Raw genomic sequence first — 15,865 nt, forward strand, 5'->3', positions numbered from 1 at the left:
AGCATTGCGCTGCTGTTAGATTACACGCAAGTCGGTGTATGCGGCGCTGCAAGACGAGATTTCTCCTCTGCAGTAAAAGATACGTTTGCCGAGGCATATGAGCTGAGGAGGTGGCGGTGTTCATATACTTTGGCAAACACTTTGTATATATATATTAAAAAAAAAAAATCCCGGCAATGATTTATTCATCCACATCGATTGATGTGAATGGAGAAATCTGGTTTGCCAGGGCATATGAGCTAAGTGGGTATGGATGTTGGGCGGAGCTCCTATGTCCTGGCAGACGCCTTTCCCCTCCTTTTTCTTTTTTTGGCAGAGATTTTTTCATCCACATTGATCGATGCGAATGAAGAAATCTGTGCCGTTCATTTTTTTCTTTCAGCCCAGAGGCTGAACGGAAAAAAAAAATCTCATTACCCGTATGCTCAATATAAGGAGAATAGCTGAAACTCCTAATGCTGGGCATACATGTAATGATTGCGGAGACCCTCAAATGCCCGGGCAGTACAAACACCCCACAAATAACACCATTTTGGAAAGAAGACACCCCAAGGTATTCGCTGAGGGGCATATTGAGTCCATGAAAGATTGAAATTTTTGTCCCAAGTTAGCGGAAAGGGAGACTTTGTGAGAAAAAAATTAAAAAAATCAATTTCCGCTAACTTATGCCAAATTTTTTTTTTCTATGAACTCGCCATGTCCCTCATTGAATACCTTGGGGTGTCTTCTTTCCAAAATGGGGTCACATGTGGGGTATTTATACTGCCCTGGCATTTTAGGGGCCCCAAAGCGTGAGAAGAAGTCTGGTATCCAAATGTCTAAAAATGCCCTCCTAAAAGGAATTTGGGCCCCTTTGCCCACCTAGGCTGCAAAAAAGTGTCACACATGTGGTATCTCCGTATTCAGGAGAAGTTGGGGAATGTGTTTTGGGGTGTCATTTTACATATACCCATGCTGGGTGAGAGAAATATCTTGGCAAAAGACAACTTTTCCCATTTTTTTTATACAAAGTTGGCATTTGACCAAGATATTTATCTCACCCAGCATGGGTATATGTAAAATGACACCCCAAAACACATTCCCCAACTTCTCCTGAATACGGAGATACCACATGTGTGACACTTTTTTGCAGCCTAGGTGGGCAAAGGGGCCCACATTCCAAAGAGCACCTTTCGGATTTCACCGGCCATTTATTACAGAATTTGATTTCAAACTCTTTACTACACATTTGGGCCCCTAGAATGCCAGGGCAGTATAGCTACCCCACAAGTGACCCCATTTTGGAAAGAAGACACCCCAAGGTATTCGCTGATGGGCATAGTGAGTTCATAGAACTTTTTATTTTTTGTCACAAGTTAGTGGAATATGAGACTTTGTAAGAAAAAAAAAAAAAATCATCATTTTCCGCTAACTTGTGACAAAAAATAAAAAGTTCTATGAACTCACTATGCCCATCAGTGAATACCTTAGGGTGTCTACTTTCCGAAATGGGGTCATTTGTGGGGTGTTTGTACTGTCTGGCCATTGTAGAACCTCAGGATGACAGGTGCTCAGAAAGTCAGAGCTGCTTCAAAAAGCGGAAATTCACATTTTTGTACCATAGTTTGTAAACGCTATAACTTTTACCCAAACCATTTTTTCTTTACCCAAACATTTTTTTTTTATCAAAGACATGTAGAACAATAAATTTAGAGCAAAATTTATATATGGATGTCGTTTTTTTTGCAAAATTTTACAACTGAAAGTGAAAAATGTCATTTTTTTGCAAAAAAATCGTTAAATTTCCATTAATAACAAAAAAAGTAAAAATGTCAGCAGCAATGAAATACCACCAAATGAAAGCTCTATTAGTGAGAAGAAAAGGAGGTAAAATTAATTTGGGTGGAAAGTTGCATGACCGAGCAATAAACGGTGAAAGTAGTGTAGGTCAGAAGTGTAAAAAGTGGCCTGGTCTTTCAGGGTGTTTAAGCCATAGAGGCTGAGGTGGTTAAATTGGCACTTTACTTAAAGAGGACCTTTCACTACAATAAAAAATGTAAACTAAGTAGATGAAACTAAGGTTTTTTTTCTCTCAGGCTATGAGCTGAGCGCTACGATTGGCCAGCGCTACAGCCTGGGAGAAGGAGACGCCGGCAGGCTCCACCCAGTTGAGCTGAACATATGAAGATACCGGAGCCTATACCGAGAGAACGGAGCGGCGCCTAGGGATAATAGTAAGTGTAGGGAGATCCCTGGGCGCTGCTCTCCATGTCTGTATACTTAGTTTACATTTTTTATTGTAGTGAAAGGTCCTCTTTAATATGTACCAAAACGTATATTGTAGCATGTAGCACTGAAGTGCTTTAATAAAAATATATTTTAAAATAAAATAAATAAATGGTAAAACAATGGGTAACACTGACATGGAAAAGTACTTGAGAATTTTAGCAGACAGCAAACTAAACTGTAGAAAACAGTGTCAGGCAGCTGCTGCCTAGGCCAATATGATAATGGATTGTATCAAGAAGGGTATAGATACACGTAATGGAAACATAGTCCTGCCAGAGCGCATATAGAGTACTGTGTACAGTTCTGGGCTCCCGTGAACAATACAGACATAGCAATGCTGGAGAAGGTTTAGTGGAGGGCAACTAAAGTCATAACTGGAATGGGTAAACTACAGTACCCAGGAAGATTATCAAAATTAGGGTTATTCAGTTTAGAAAACAGATGACTGAGCGATGATCTAATAAACATGTATTAATATATCTGGGGTCAGTACAGAGATCTTTCCCATCATCAATTAATTCTGCGACTTCTCCCTGTTCACGCCAGGTCTAAAATTGTGGGTTGGGAAGGGGATGGGCAGGCCCATCTCATTTACCATTTTCTACACCTGTCTTAGGTATAGAAAAAGGTCTAAATATAAGAAAGACAGGAAGCTGTCTTACATTTAAAACTGGCGGAAGATACACTGAAGTTATGTAGAGGTCGGCGCCTCCTTATAACTTCGGTAGAACCACCATCAGCTTAAGGCTTTATTAAGACCGGCGTCTAAAACGCCAGTCCTAATAAATGTGCCCCTGTGTTACTATGTTACTTAATGTAAAAAAAAATCCCAAATAAATGAATTTATGAAATTAAGTTATTTATTCTGTATGGTAAATGTTGTGAAAAAAACTAAAATATAATGCCAGAATAGCTGTTTTTTTCATCTCGCTTCCAAAAAACAGGGATAAAGAGTCATCAAAAGGTTATACCTCAAAAATGTAAAATACATCCCATTAAAAAACAAGCCCTCATATAGTTACATCAATGGACAAATAAAAATGTTATAGCTCTTGGAATATGATGACACAAAACTAATTATTTTGGAAAACAAAAAATTTTATAGCTTAAAAAAAATTAACATACAAATTACCACATAAGCTTGAGAGTAAAAAAAAAAGGGGGAGTGAGCACTCACAACATCTGTATCATATGGAATACGTTTTACTAGGACCTGATTGGTCAGATAGGGTTGAACACTAATACATTAAATACTGATGCATTCTTATTAAAATACAATTGACATAAAATATATAAAATTGTTGCAATATGGTACCAAATATAATTTCCACTTGCTGTGGTCGGGGTAGAAAGTTCGTAACCACACTCTGTAACACTTATAGCAAAAATGTCAGTAGCTGTGGATAGAGTGGGTAGAAGCGTCTTTAAAAGTTCCTCATATAATGCACTTCTAAGCGGACTCCTTATGTAATAATTCCTATTAGGAGAATTCACTCCTATTAAGACAGTGAGGGCAATGTTCCAGGCTTGTAATTACCAGTTCCTACCTGGTTCCTTAGACTAAGGAACCAGGTAGGAACTGGTAATTACAAGCCTGGAACATTGCCCTCACTGTCTTAATAGGAGTGAATTCTCCTAATAGGAATTATTACATAAGGAGTCCGCTTAGAAGTGCATTATATGAGGAACTTTTAAAGACGCTTCTACCCACTCTATCCACAGCTACTGACATTTTTGCTATAAGTGTTACAGAGTGTGGTTACGAACTTTCTACCCCGACCACAGCAAGTGGAAATTATATTTGGTACCATATTGCAACAATTTTATATATTTTATGTCAATTGTATTTTAATAAGAATGCATCAGTATTTAATGTATTAGTGTTCAACCCTATCTGACCAATCAGGTCCTAGTAAAACGTATTCCATATGATACAGATGTTGTGAGTGCTCACTCCCCCTTTTTTTACTCTCAAGCTTTTACTATTATTGGGACCGGGCACCCAATTTAGAGTCAGCAGCACCCATCATAGCTATTAGGTGTGAGCCACCCACCCACATATATACACTTAAATTACCACATAAATTAACACATTTTGCTATTATTGTAATGGCCAATACAATAAATGTATTATATTATTTCTACTGCATGGTGAAAACCTAAAAATGAATAAAAATAAAAATGGCTTCAAATAAAAATGGCTACAACTCTTCTGCTAAAGGTTTCATGTAGCTGCATGAGAAAAAAAAAAAGAATTATAACCCCTGGAACCCAGCTTATTAAAGTTATAAACACCTTTTACTATTTATTTTTATTTTTTTAAGTTAAGCAATGTTCTAAACACGAGTACTTCATTAAAACTTTACTAACATTTTGCAGAGTGTTCGTAAATCTTAATGTTAATGCTGATACTGAGATTATCCATCAGATCTCTGTTCTTGTTTCAGACAGCTCTCTCTGGTCTTCTCTCCTTTTTCTCTGTGTTAGGCCTCATGCACATGGCCGTTGTTTTGGTCCGCATACGAGCCGCAGTTTTGGCAGCTCGAATGCGGACCCATTCACTTCAATGGGGCCACAAAAGATGCGGACAGCACTCCGTGTGCTGTCCGCATCCGTTGCTCCGTTCCGTGGCCCCGCATAAATAAATATAACATGTCCAATTCTTGTCCACGCTTTGCGGACAAGAATAGGCAGTTATATTAAAGGCTGTCCGTGCCGTTCCGCAAATTGCGGAATGCGCATGGACGCCATCCGTGTTTTGTGGATCCGCGATTTGCAGACCACAAAACACCCCGCGGTCGTGTGCATGTAGCCTTAGATATCTTTCACACTTCATTGTTTTGGTCAGTGATATCCATCAGTGATTGTTAGCCAAAACTAGGAGTGGAGCCTATATGGAGATAATATTGTTTATTTACATTTAGACCCAGTCTACTGATTTCCATATTTCACATTTGCCCTAAATGATTCTAAAACTTTTCTTTTATTATTCTTATTTTAAAAAGTACACTAGGAACTTCTTTAAAACTTCCAGCTGATGACACTATTACTATACTTAATGTTGCTGTTTTGTTGCTTTAGTAGCTGCAATAATCTATCTGTTAGGGCGAATGCACATGGCCGTTGCCCGGCCGTAGTCGTATTGCGGCTCACAAACAGCAGGTCCGCAATATGTAGTCACCGGCCGTGTGCTCACCGCAACATGGATGCGGACCCATTCACTACAGAGTGCTTATTTAATTGTGGTGCGGACGGATCGCAGACCCATTGAAGTTGAATGGGTGTGGATCCGTCTGCGGAATCCATACGGATATTGTCCGTGCATTGCGAACAAATTGTGGTCCACAATGCACAGAATGGCCAAGTAACAGAACGGACTTAGACAGGTATTCCCTTATTGTACAGAGTCACCATCTCCCTTTAGCTGCTGTATTCCTATCTCTACATTTTGTGCTCATCACGCTTTTCTAAAAACCACTTATACGCTGCCACCCGACATGTTTCATCAGTATCCTGGCATCTTCAGGTGTATGTGCAGTGTGTATGAAGGGAGCAGAGACGTCTTTACTAAATGACAACTACAGGGTGGGCCATTTATATGGATACACCTTAATAAAATGGGAATGGTTGGTGATATTAACTTCCTGTTTGTGGCACATTAGTATATGTGAGGGGGAAACTTCAAAACAAACACCTGTCTGTCTGGGTTCTAACTAATACATAGTAGTTTTCCCTGACTCACCTCTAAGCACAGGTTATATCCAGGTTCTCAGGCTCCAAGCCTTAGCAAATCCGGTCATCAGACAAAAGTCCATACAGGGAAGAGGTCTGGCTACACACAGAGCCTCACCAGGCCTCTGTTTACAAGTCCTCTCTTCTCCCAGACTGACACACAGAGGGTTGGTTTTATGCCTTCTTGATTACAGCAGGCCTCACCTGTGATGACCTCAGGCTAGGGGAAAAGCTGCCGTGGAATGGGCGGTGGACTGGGAAGGTCCCACTACCAAACCTATCTTCCCAGTCCAAATAAAATCCAGCCCTTGTACTCCAACAAAACAAATAGCTCCAGCAACTATGTTTGCTGAAGCCATCGCCATCCTCCTGGATTTTACTTATCTCACCTAGTTGGGGAACCTGGGGGAGATATACACCCCTTCCAGGACTTTTACTGTAGACATCACCACAGTAAATAAACAATGTTGTATAAAAATGCCACACATTTAGCCCAGGTCAATGGGAGGTAATATATGGAGGTAAGACATAATGGAAAGATTTGCACTTATTCTGATGTGTAAGAGAGGCCTTAGAGATCACATCAGAATGTTGTACATAGTGGAGAAGGGAAAGAGCATCAAAGAGGGTTAGATCACACAGGCCATCTATAGATAGGAAAGCACATACTGTAGAAGGAAGTTTGCATGGTACAATCAATTAGGCTATGTAAGTCTTTTTTTACACAGTCAGCTTTCGGTCAGTGATTTCCATCTGTGATTATGAGCCAAAACCAGGTGCTAGGTCTAAACAGAAAACATTTTCATGATACTTTATCTTTGTGTAGCCTCCATTCCCTGTTTTGGCTTAAAATCACTTATGGAAATAACTGATCAAAACACTGATGTGAATAATGCCTAATGCACGTGTCTGTTTAGCTTAGCTCAAATTTGGGTAATAACTCCAATTTGTCATGAAACCAATTTATATTTCTCATGAAGCCATCTTTTTATCATCAGGAGGCAGGAATACAATGAATAACACTTTTATGAAAAAGTCAAAGGTTCTCCTCATACCATATTAAGTGTTTCCTCAATATATGCTGTCAGGGATAGTCTCATTACATATGCTGGACGCTTACAAGCAATAAGGTAATTTATTCTAAAATAATCAGACTAGTTACAAACTTAACAAAAATTTACCAAACAAATCCAACATTTTTGCAATTCATTACGGACGAATCAGAAAAAAATGACGCCCAGTAACATGTTACTGTGCAAATTGGTGGGAAAACCCAGAAGGGAGGAAGAACAAGGAGGATCACATAACACTGTGAAGAAGTGGGGAGAAGGCTTTCCCTTATTGTCTGAGAGGCTGAAAGACAGCCTAATCAGCCAATCAAGGGGCAGTCGAAAGGCAAGTCCTAATGCTTAAAAGAAATATCACCGTTCTGTATTCAGCACAAGGATGTCTTGAGACCGTGTAATATCCCGGAGCTGTATAACAATTTCTACACTCCGCTACTGTCTCTAACGGTTAACATTAGAGATGAGCGAATCAAAGCTGACAAAGTGGAATTCAATCTGAATTTCAGGAAAAATTTGATTCGCACCAAAGCCAAACTTTCCTCACGCTTCGTGGTAACGAATCACATTTTTTCCTAAAATGGCTGCTGCACATGTGAGGACATGGAGAAAGGAACTCTGGGTAGGCGGGACCACCCATAATGCCATGCATGCAGCCAATCAGCAGCCAGCCAGCCCTGTGATGTCAAAGCCCTATAAATAGCCTCAGGCATCTTAGATTCTGCCATTTATCAGTGTACTTAGTGCAGGGAGAAATATCTGCAGGCGCTAGGGACAGTGTTAGAAAAAACTTCATTGTGCTAAAAAAAACTATTTACAAGTGCAGGAAAAGATTATTCAAGGTGTAAAAGGATACAGGGGGGCGGAGCTAGCGCCAGACAGAGATGGCCGCATAGTTCCCAGCTCTACAAGGAGGTTCGTTATTAACACCAGCTATCACTAGCATAATCGGGCGAAAATGGGGAAAATCGGTAACCCGAAACAAGGTGAACACTCTGCCATCCCTAAGAGTCAGATTCCACCAGGGGACATGGAGAAATTCCTCAAGAAAGCGGCTGCAACGGTCGCAGCAAAGGAAGCTAAGATGGCGCCGACACCACAACCTAAAACACAGAAGCGGGCACCAGTCCTCTCTGAGGAAGAAAGCGACGCCGAAGATACTCAGGTCAGTACTGATCTACCCCTGACCAGGAAATATCTTGACCGTGCCTTGAGCAGAGTTATGGAACCATTACTCACCGAACTCTCGGCGTTCAGACAAGATATAAGGCAAATTGGGGAGAGAGTCGAGACTCTAGAGTCACACCTGGCGGCGTCCCTAAACCACCACTCCGCAGTGTCGGTCTCCCTTCGCCGATGCACAGCTCACCTGAATGATCTCCATAACGCGATTGAAGATCAGAAAAATAGAGGGCACCGGAACAACTTAAGGTTCCGTGGGATTCCGGAAACGATTTCACCAGAGGATATATCAACGGCTGTCCTTGCTATCTGTGGCTCGCTGCTAGGACCCGATTTTCCGCAAGAGGTGGTTATTCAACGGGCACATAGAGCCCTTCGCCCTAAACCCAAGCCCTCTGAACCACCCAGAGATGTTATCATCAAGTTTCTAAACTTCCCAGTTAAATCCGCCATATTAGAAGCTGCACGCAACCACGCTGATCTGTCTTATGAGGACTCTAAACTGGAAATTTATCAGGACTTAGCCCCATCCACCCTGAAGAAACGCAGAGCGCTCAAGCCATTGACCGATTGGCTCCAGTCCAACAAGGTCCTGTACCGCTGGTCCTACCCCTTTGTATTAGCATTCTCTTTTGCTGGGAAAAAGGTCCTCATTTCTACTTATGCAGACCTACAAGCAATTTTTGATCTCCTGAAAGTTGATCCTATGCCAATTGAAAACTGGGAACTCTACCAAGACCTAGGCGATCTCCCAGAAATCCCTAAAGTGGTCCCTTTTGAAGTTTTGCGCACCCCGAAATCCTCCAGATACAAGAAAAGAGGACTACAGCTTACCCCTAGAAGCCTCTCTCAAGACCACTAATTTAACCAGCACTAGTTCCTGTTTATAATGGTTGAGTTCTCTCTTTTCCTTATCATCTTTACAGGTCCTTGGCTGTCTGTCATGTCATTTAGTTTAATATGGGACATGTTGTTAGTGTATATGTGCCTGCTAAACTTTTAAGTTTTAATTCACCTTCACTGATAATTCATTAGCCCCATTTGTGGTGTTATACGACCTCCCTATTGGTCACTAGACCATACTCCCCCCATATGTACGAGCTATATTCAATTATGCTCACTCTTTTTTTGTTTGTTTCTTTACGTTTTGTTCAATGTTCACACCCTGTCTTTTTCCCAAGGTATGAGACACTCTCCCTAACTGCATGCGAGCTTCGAAGTAACTTGGTACTGTTATTTCTCACAGAGACAGAAATTTACGATACCTCCATTCTCTTCTGGAGGAAACAACACCGGCTTAGAGGTAACTTCACCTACACTTCATCTAATCTGATCTGATCTACATATTGCATCTTTTAATGTTAAGGGCTTTCACTCCCCTTCCAAAAGGAGTCAGGTCTTTACCATTCTAAAGAAAGCCAAAGTCGAAGTGGTGTTCCTTCAGGAGACACATTACCGCTTCAACCAATACCCCAACATGCAATTTTCCTACTTCTCCAACTGGTACCACTGTGGAGGCAATTCGTCCGCTTCATGCGGGGTCAGTATAGGCTTCCAAAGGAGGATCCCATTCAAACTCATTGACCAGGTACTAGACCCAAACGGAAGATATGTAATGATAAAGGGCTTCATAGGCCAACAAATATACACTTTTATAAATATATATGTCCCAAACTCTAACCAGTCCCACTGGATAGCTGATATGGTCCTTATTATTAACCCCTTTAAAGAGGGAGTTGTGATAATGGGAGGGGACTTAAATGTTGCCCTTTTCCCACAATTAGATGTCTCCTCAAACAAGTCGTCCCACTCTAGCAAATCTCTCAAATCTATCAGGAACAATCTCTGGAAGTTGCACATGGTAGACACCTGGCGTTCCCACCATCCCAGTGCTCGTGACTACACCTATTACTCAGCAGTCCACGGCACATATCATCGTCTGGATTATTTCTTCTTATCTAAGGAACACCTCCACTTATGTAATAATGCCTCGATAGGCTCCATACACCTGTCGGACGACTCCCCTATATTTATTCAAATATTAGCCCCCACTAAAAACCCCTCGTGTTTTAATTGGCGACTGAACGAGACCCTTCTAGGCTCTCAAGATTCAGTAGAACGAATCTCCAAACATATCTCAAAATACTTTTCCCTAAATAAATCACCAGATGTCTCTATTAACACTCTCTGGGATGCCCATAAACCGGTTATTAGGGGTCATTTTATCAGTATTGGGTCACACCAAAAAAGATCACAAGAGAAAGTTATGAATGAAGTCCTAGAAAAAATACAGAGCCTTGAATCTTGCCATAAAACAACACCATCTGACTCCCTTTTAAAAGAGCTATCGGAATATAGAGCAAAACTCAAATCTCTCCTCTCAACTAAAGCAGCAAAGTATTATATGAGTACCCAGCATAAGTACTTCGCCCACAGGGATAAAGCCACTAAATTCGTAATGAGCAGGATTAAGGGGAGGAGGTCTGCAAATTATGTCCATCAGCTATCCTCGCCTAGCGGTGACTTAATCTTCTCAGCTACCCAGATTGCCGCACATTTTCGCGCCTTCTATAACAACCTTTACAATCTTCCCTCCCCTGAGTCCCCAGCCAGGAGAACCTCTGCCATAGAAAGTTTTCTAGATTCTGCTAAGATCCCCTCTCTTTCTTCTGATCAGAAACTTACTTTAGAAGCCCCTTTCACTATAACAGAACTCAAAAATGCTATGCTACAAATGCCTGTAGGAAAGAGCCCTGGCCCAGATGGCTTCCCACTTTCATACTATAAAACTTATCAAGATCTCCTACTCCCCCACCTTCTTGACGTGTGTAACCAGACATTACTCGGTTGTCCTCTCTCTAGAGACATGACTGTAGCGCACATTTCACTAATACCAAAAGAAGGGAAAGACCCCAAACAGTGCTCCAGTTACAGGCCCATTTCCCTCCTAAACATAGACCTCAAGCTCCTGGCTAAAATGTTAGCCAACAGACTAGCTGTCCTTCTTCCTCTCCTCGTACATGGGGATCAGGTTGGCTTTATCCGCGCCAGAGAAGGTAAGGACAACACTGCTAGAGTGATTAATACTCTCTGTCATGCTAAGAGACTTTCTTCCCCTCTGCTTCTCCTGAGTACAGATGCGGAGAAAGCATTCGACAGGGTGAATTGGCAATACCTAAAATACACCCTGCGGAGATTCGACCTTCCTGATCCTTATGTGCTAGCAACCTTTGCCATGTATGAACAGGCGACAGCAAGGGTGCAAGTTAATGGAAATCTATCTGTCCCGTTCCCGATAAGTAATGGGACTAGACAAGGCTGCCCCCTTTCCCCCCTCTTATTCATCTTAGCTCTAGAACCCTTTCTTGCTAACATAAGAAGTGATAGGGAGATTTCAGGTCTATGTTTGGGAGGAAGGGAGCAAAAGGTCGCTGCATTTGCGGATGATGTCCTAATGATGATGATTAATCCTAAAGTTTCCATGCCACGTATCCAGAATCACCTGAACAACTTTAGTTTAGCTTCAGACTTTAAAATGAATGCCACCAAATCCCTGGTGCTTTGCGTGGGAATTCCCCAGTCTATAAAAAACCAACTGATGGTAGACTCACCATTTAATTGGACCTCCACCACAATCACGTATTTAGGGGTGAAAATAAGTCCCAATATACACGACCTTTTCACTCTTAATTACATCCCTCTTAGAACATCTATTTTTGATGCTATTGACAACTTAGCGCAATCAAATCCAACCTTATCATGGTTTGGCCTAAAAAATCTCCTTGCTTCATTAATCCTTCCTCGCCTCACATACTTACAACAGGTATTACCTATCTCGGTCCCCAAACATTACTATGACCTTATCATTAAAAAATTTAGATCCTTTATCTGGAAAGGCAAGAAGGCGAGATTGTCGTTTTCCCTACTTACTAAGCCAAAGCATGCAGGGGGGATTGGTTTGCCAAACCCAGAACTCTATGGCAAGGCTATCCTCCTCGCCCGAGCGGTGGCTTGGCTTCTCACTTCTAAACCTTCCATCATAGTGGAAACTGAGATGGACATATTAAAGAAGTCCCCCAGGGCAATGCTCTTGGGCTCCCAAATGGTCTTTTCAGGCCAATTTTCTCATTATCCAAAAATAAAAGCTACTTTAGAGGCTTGGAAATGGTTTTCATCCTTACACATGTCTATCCCATTTCCCTCCCCTCTCTTAACAGTGAAGGACATAATTGACACAGCCCCTTCCCTCATAAAATCCTCAACCTCCCAAGGGCTCAAGTCCTCCCTATCTTATATTAACTCACTGGCTTTACCCTCAGGTGACTGGATGGATTCTCAAGCAACAAACACTCTACTAAACCCCCACTCTTGTGATATCCTCACTATAACATATATTAGAGCATATTTGAAACAACATATTAGAATAGGGGATTTGACACGTCCACTAGTTTGGTTTGAATCGCTTATATCTCTCCACTCCACACCTAGGAAACTCATTTCACAGATATATAGCAAGTTGCGCTTACCGCCTATGCTAGCCAAACCGCCTTTTGTTAGATGTTGGGAGGGAGACCTCAATATAGTTGATCCGTTTCATAGCCTGCCCAGACTCCTAAACTCTCCCCATGGGATCTCCCGTTGTGTCCGAATTCAGGAAAACAGCTACAAGATCCTTACTAGATGGTATAATACGCCTGATAAGACATAACTATACTCTGAAACTGCTTCGGACGTCTGCTGGAGGTGCAGTGGGGAGAAAGGGACTTTCTTCCATATTTGGTGGACTTGCCCCCTCATTCTTGAATAGTGGAGAGAGATTTTTGCTCAATCTAATAAGATTTGTGAGACCTCTATATCACTGTCTCCACAGCTTGCTCTTTTATCCCTCACTCTAGACGAGCGTGAAGTGAAGCCACCATTGCTTTTCGCTCAAATGTTGATGGCTGCTCGCCATTTGCTCCCCAAATACTGGCTTCAAACCCAGGTTCCAACCTTGGAAGAGTGGTTTCAAAAAATAGACCAAGTCTATAGATTTGAGGAATTGTCCTCTTGGGAAATGCGTTCTCATGGGACCTTTCTTAAAAAATGGCTCCTTTGGTCAAGGTTCAGATTCCCTCAAAGTAAGCTGGATTCACAGCTACCCTCAACTGTCTCATAATTCTGAGGTACAATCCCCCTACAACTGTTCTATCTTTCATCAACTATCTTCCTTGGCTACTTATAGAGATGGGAGAAGACTTTGAAACCCCAAATCTTTATACTCAGATTGGCAATCACACATACTCTTTCTCCAATTCTGCAACTTGGCTAGGGGCTTATCCTGACCTTTGCTCCTAAATTTGATTGTTATTTCCCTTAAGATGCATGTCTATGAACCACTAACACATACTCATGTCTCTTCTTAACTTGAACTCAACTAAATTACTCATGCAATGCTTTAATTGTCCTTTATGTGAATGTCAAACCCAAACTGTATTTTGGCTTACTCGCTATGTATATTTGTAATTGATATCAGTCAGGCCTGCGTGCCTATACCTTGGTTCCCTGTTAACCTTTGTTTACTGTTGGAAAACCCAATAAAATTATAAATATAAAAAAAAAAAAGTGTAAAAGGATACAGAGGTATCATTCCACAGAATTTATGTTGAAAAGGGTTCAGTAGGGGAGGTTACAGCCTGGGTAATAGGAACAATCCTATTACACCTTGCTGCACTGACTGGGGATCCAAATGCCATTATACAGCTCTGTAATTTCAGTAAACTGTTCTCATTAGGGTGCAAGTGCTAATTGATACAGGCATTAACAGGGTTTATTACAAGGAAATATTTCTATATCTTTATTTGCCCTTGTGCGGTGCAGTTATATGTTCTAAAGCATTTTTTGGCTTGTATTAGTGGGAAAAAAGGGATTATTAGCCATTGTGTGGTGAAGTGCTAAAATTACAGCCCTTTTTGTCGTGTATTAGTGTCAAAAGTAAAATATATTTGCCGCTCAGCTGTGTAGTTATCTGTTGTAAAGCCTTTTGTGGCGTGTATCAGTGGATAAAGAAAAAATATATTTGCCGCTGTCACGAATCTATAAGAATAGTGCCTCCCTAAGCTCCACCCATTCCACTATCACTACCGTACCTACTTTCATGGTCCGACCTAACCGACGGTGCGCAACTGGACGGCAGTCCCTAGCTTAAGTAAGTGTAGAGGTCTACAAGGAGGAAACAATGTAGGAGAAAACAAAAGACTAAAACATAAGCTGCCAGGCTGGGTAGTTACCAAACAAACAAATAACCAACCATAAGCAAAAGCAGAATAATATGGAAGTCGTTGGCAAATACCAGGAGGTCTAGTCAGTACAAAGGAATAACACAGGATCAAGGTCAAATACAAGCCAAGGTCAGGAGCCAGGAGATCACGTCAGTACAAGAGGATTACACAGGATCAAGGTCAAAATATAAGTCAAGGTCAGGTGCCAGGAGGTCACATTAGTACAATTAATGATCTTGTAGAAGGCTTGCATAGTAAAATATAAATTTTCGCAGATGACACTAAACTGTGTAAAGTAATTAACACTGAAGAGGACAGTATACTACCACAGAGGGATATGGATAGATTGGAGGCTTGGGCAGATAAGAGGCAGATGAGTTTTAATACTGACAAATGTAAAGTTATGCACATGGGAAGGAATAATGCAAGTCACTAGGGTTGTCCCGATACCGATACTAGTATCGGTATCGGGACCGATTCCGAGTTTTCTCGGCGGTACTCAGCCGCCGATACCCCGCCCCGATACATAAATAGAATACTTTTTTTTTTTTTTTTACATCAAGCGGGCTGGTGAGCGGTGCATAGAGGGGGCAGTGAACGGCAGCTGAGAAGGGGTGGAGAGAGCCGGCAACGATAATTATTGCTGGTATGTGACTGGGTATTACTTACTGCATGGGTGTCATGCGGCCCGCAATTAATATTTTTGCGGCCCGGCAAAGATGCAGCATCGGGAGAGAGGAGGGGCTGGAGTCCGTAACTAGGGGCGGGGCCCGGTGCAGTCACTGTACTCTTACACCGGGCCCCGCCGCTCACCAAAGTATTTATAAACGTGAATCCTTATCCTGTTATTAAGTTGAACTAACGCTGCCCTCTCCCATGTTCCCATGTTCCCCTGTATCCCCCTGTAAGCTTCAATAGCAGGCAGAGCAGACGGCAGCAGTAACGTCACTCACTGACGTAGAGCGCCTGCTCCGCCCACTTTATGAATGAAGCAGGCGGAGCAGACGCGCGACGTCAGTGCGTGACGTTACTGGTGCCGTCCGCTCTGCCTGCTATGGAAGCTTAAGTAAGTGCTGTGGGGATACAGGGGGATACAGGGGAACATAGGAGAGGGCAGCGTTAGTTCAACTTAATAACAGGATAAGGATTCACGTTTATAAATACTTCGGTGAGCGGCGGGGCCCGGTGTATTGGGGGACACTGTTATGAGGGGGATCTGTGGATGACATATAGCAGTGTCATCCACAGATCCTCCCCATAACAGTTCCATCCACAGATCCCCTATAACAGCACCATCCACAGATCCCCCACCAAATAACAATGCCATCCTCAGATCCCCCCACCCCATAACAATGCCAT

This window comes from Bufo bufo, chromosome 7 (assembly GCF_905171765.1).
Source record: "Bufo bufo chromosome 7, aBufBuf1.1, whole genome shotgun sequence".
Classification (NCBI taxonomy): Eukaryota; Metazoa; Chordata; class Amphibia; order Anura; family Bufonidae; genus Bufo; species Bufo bufo.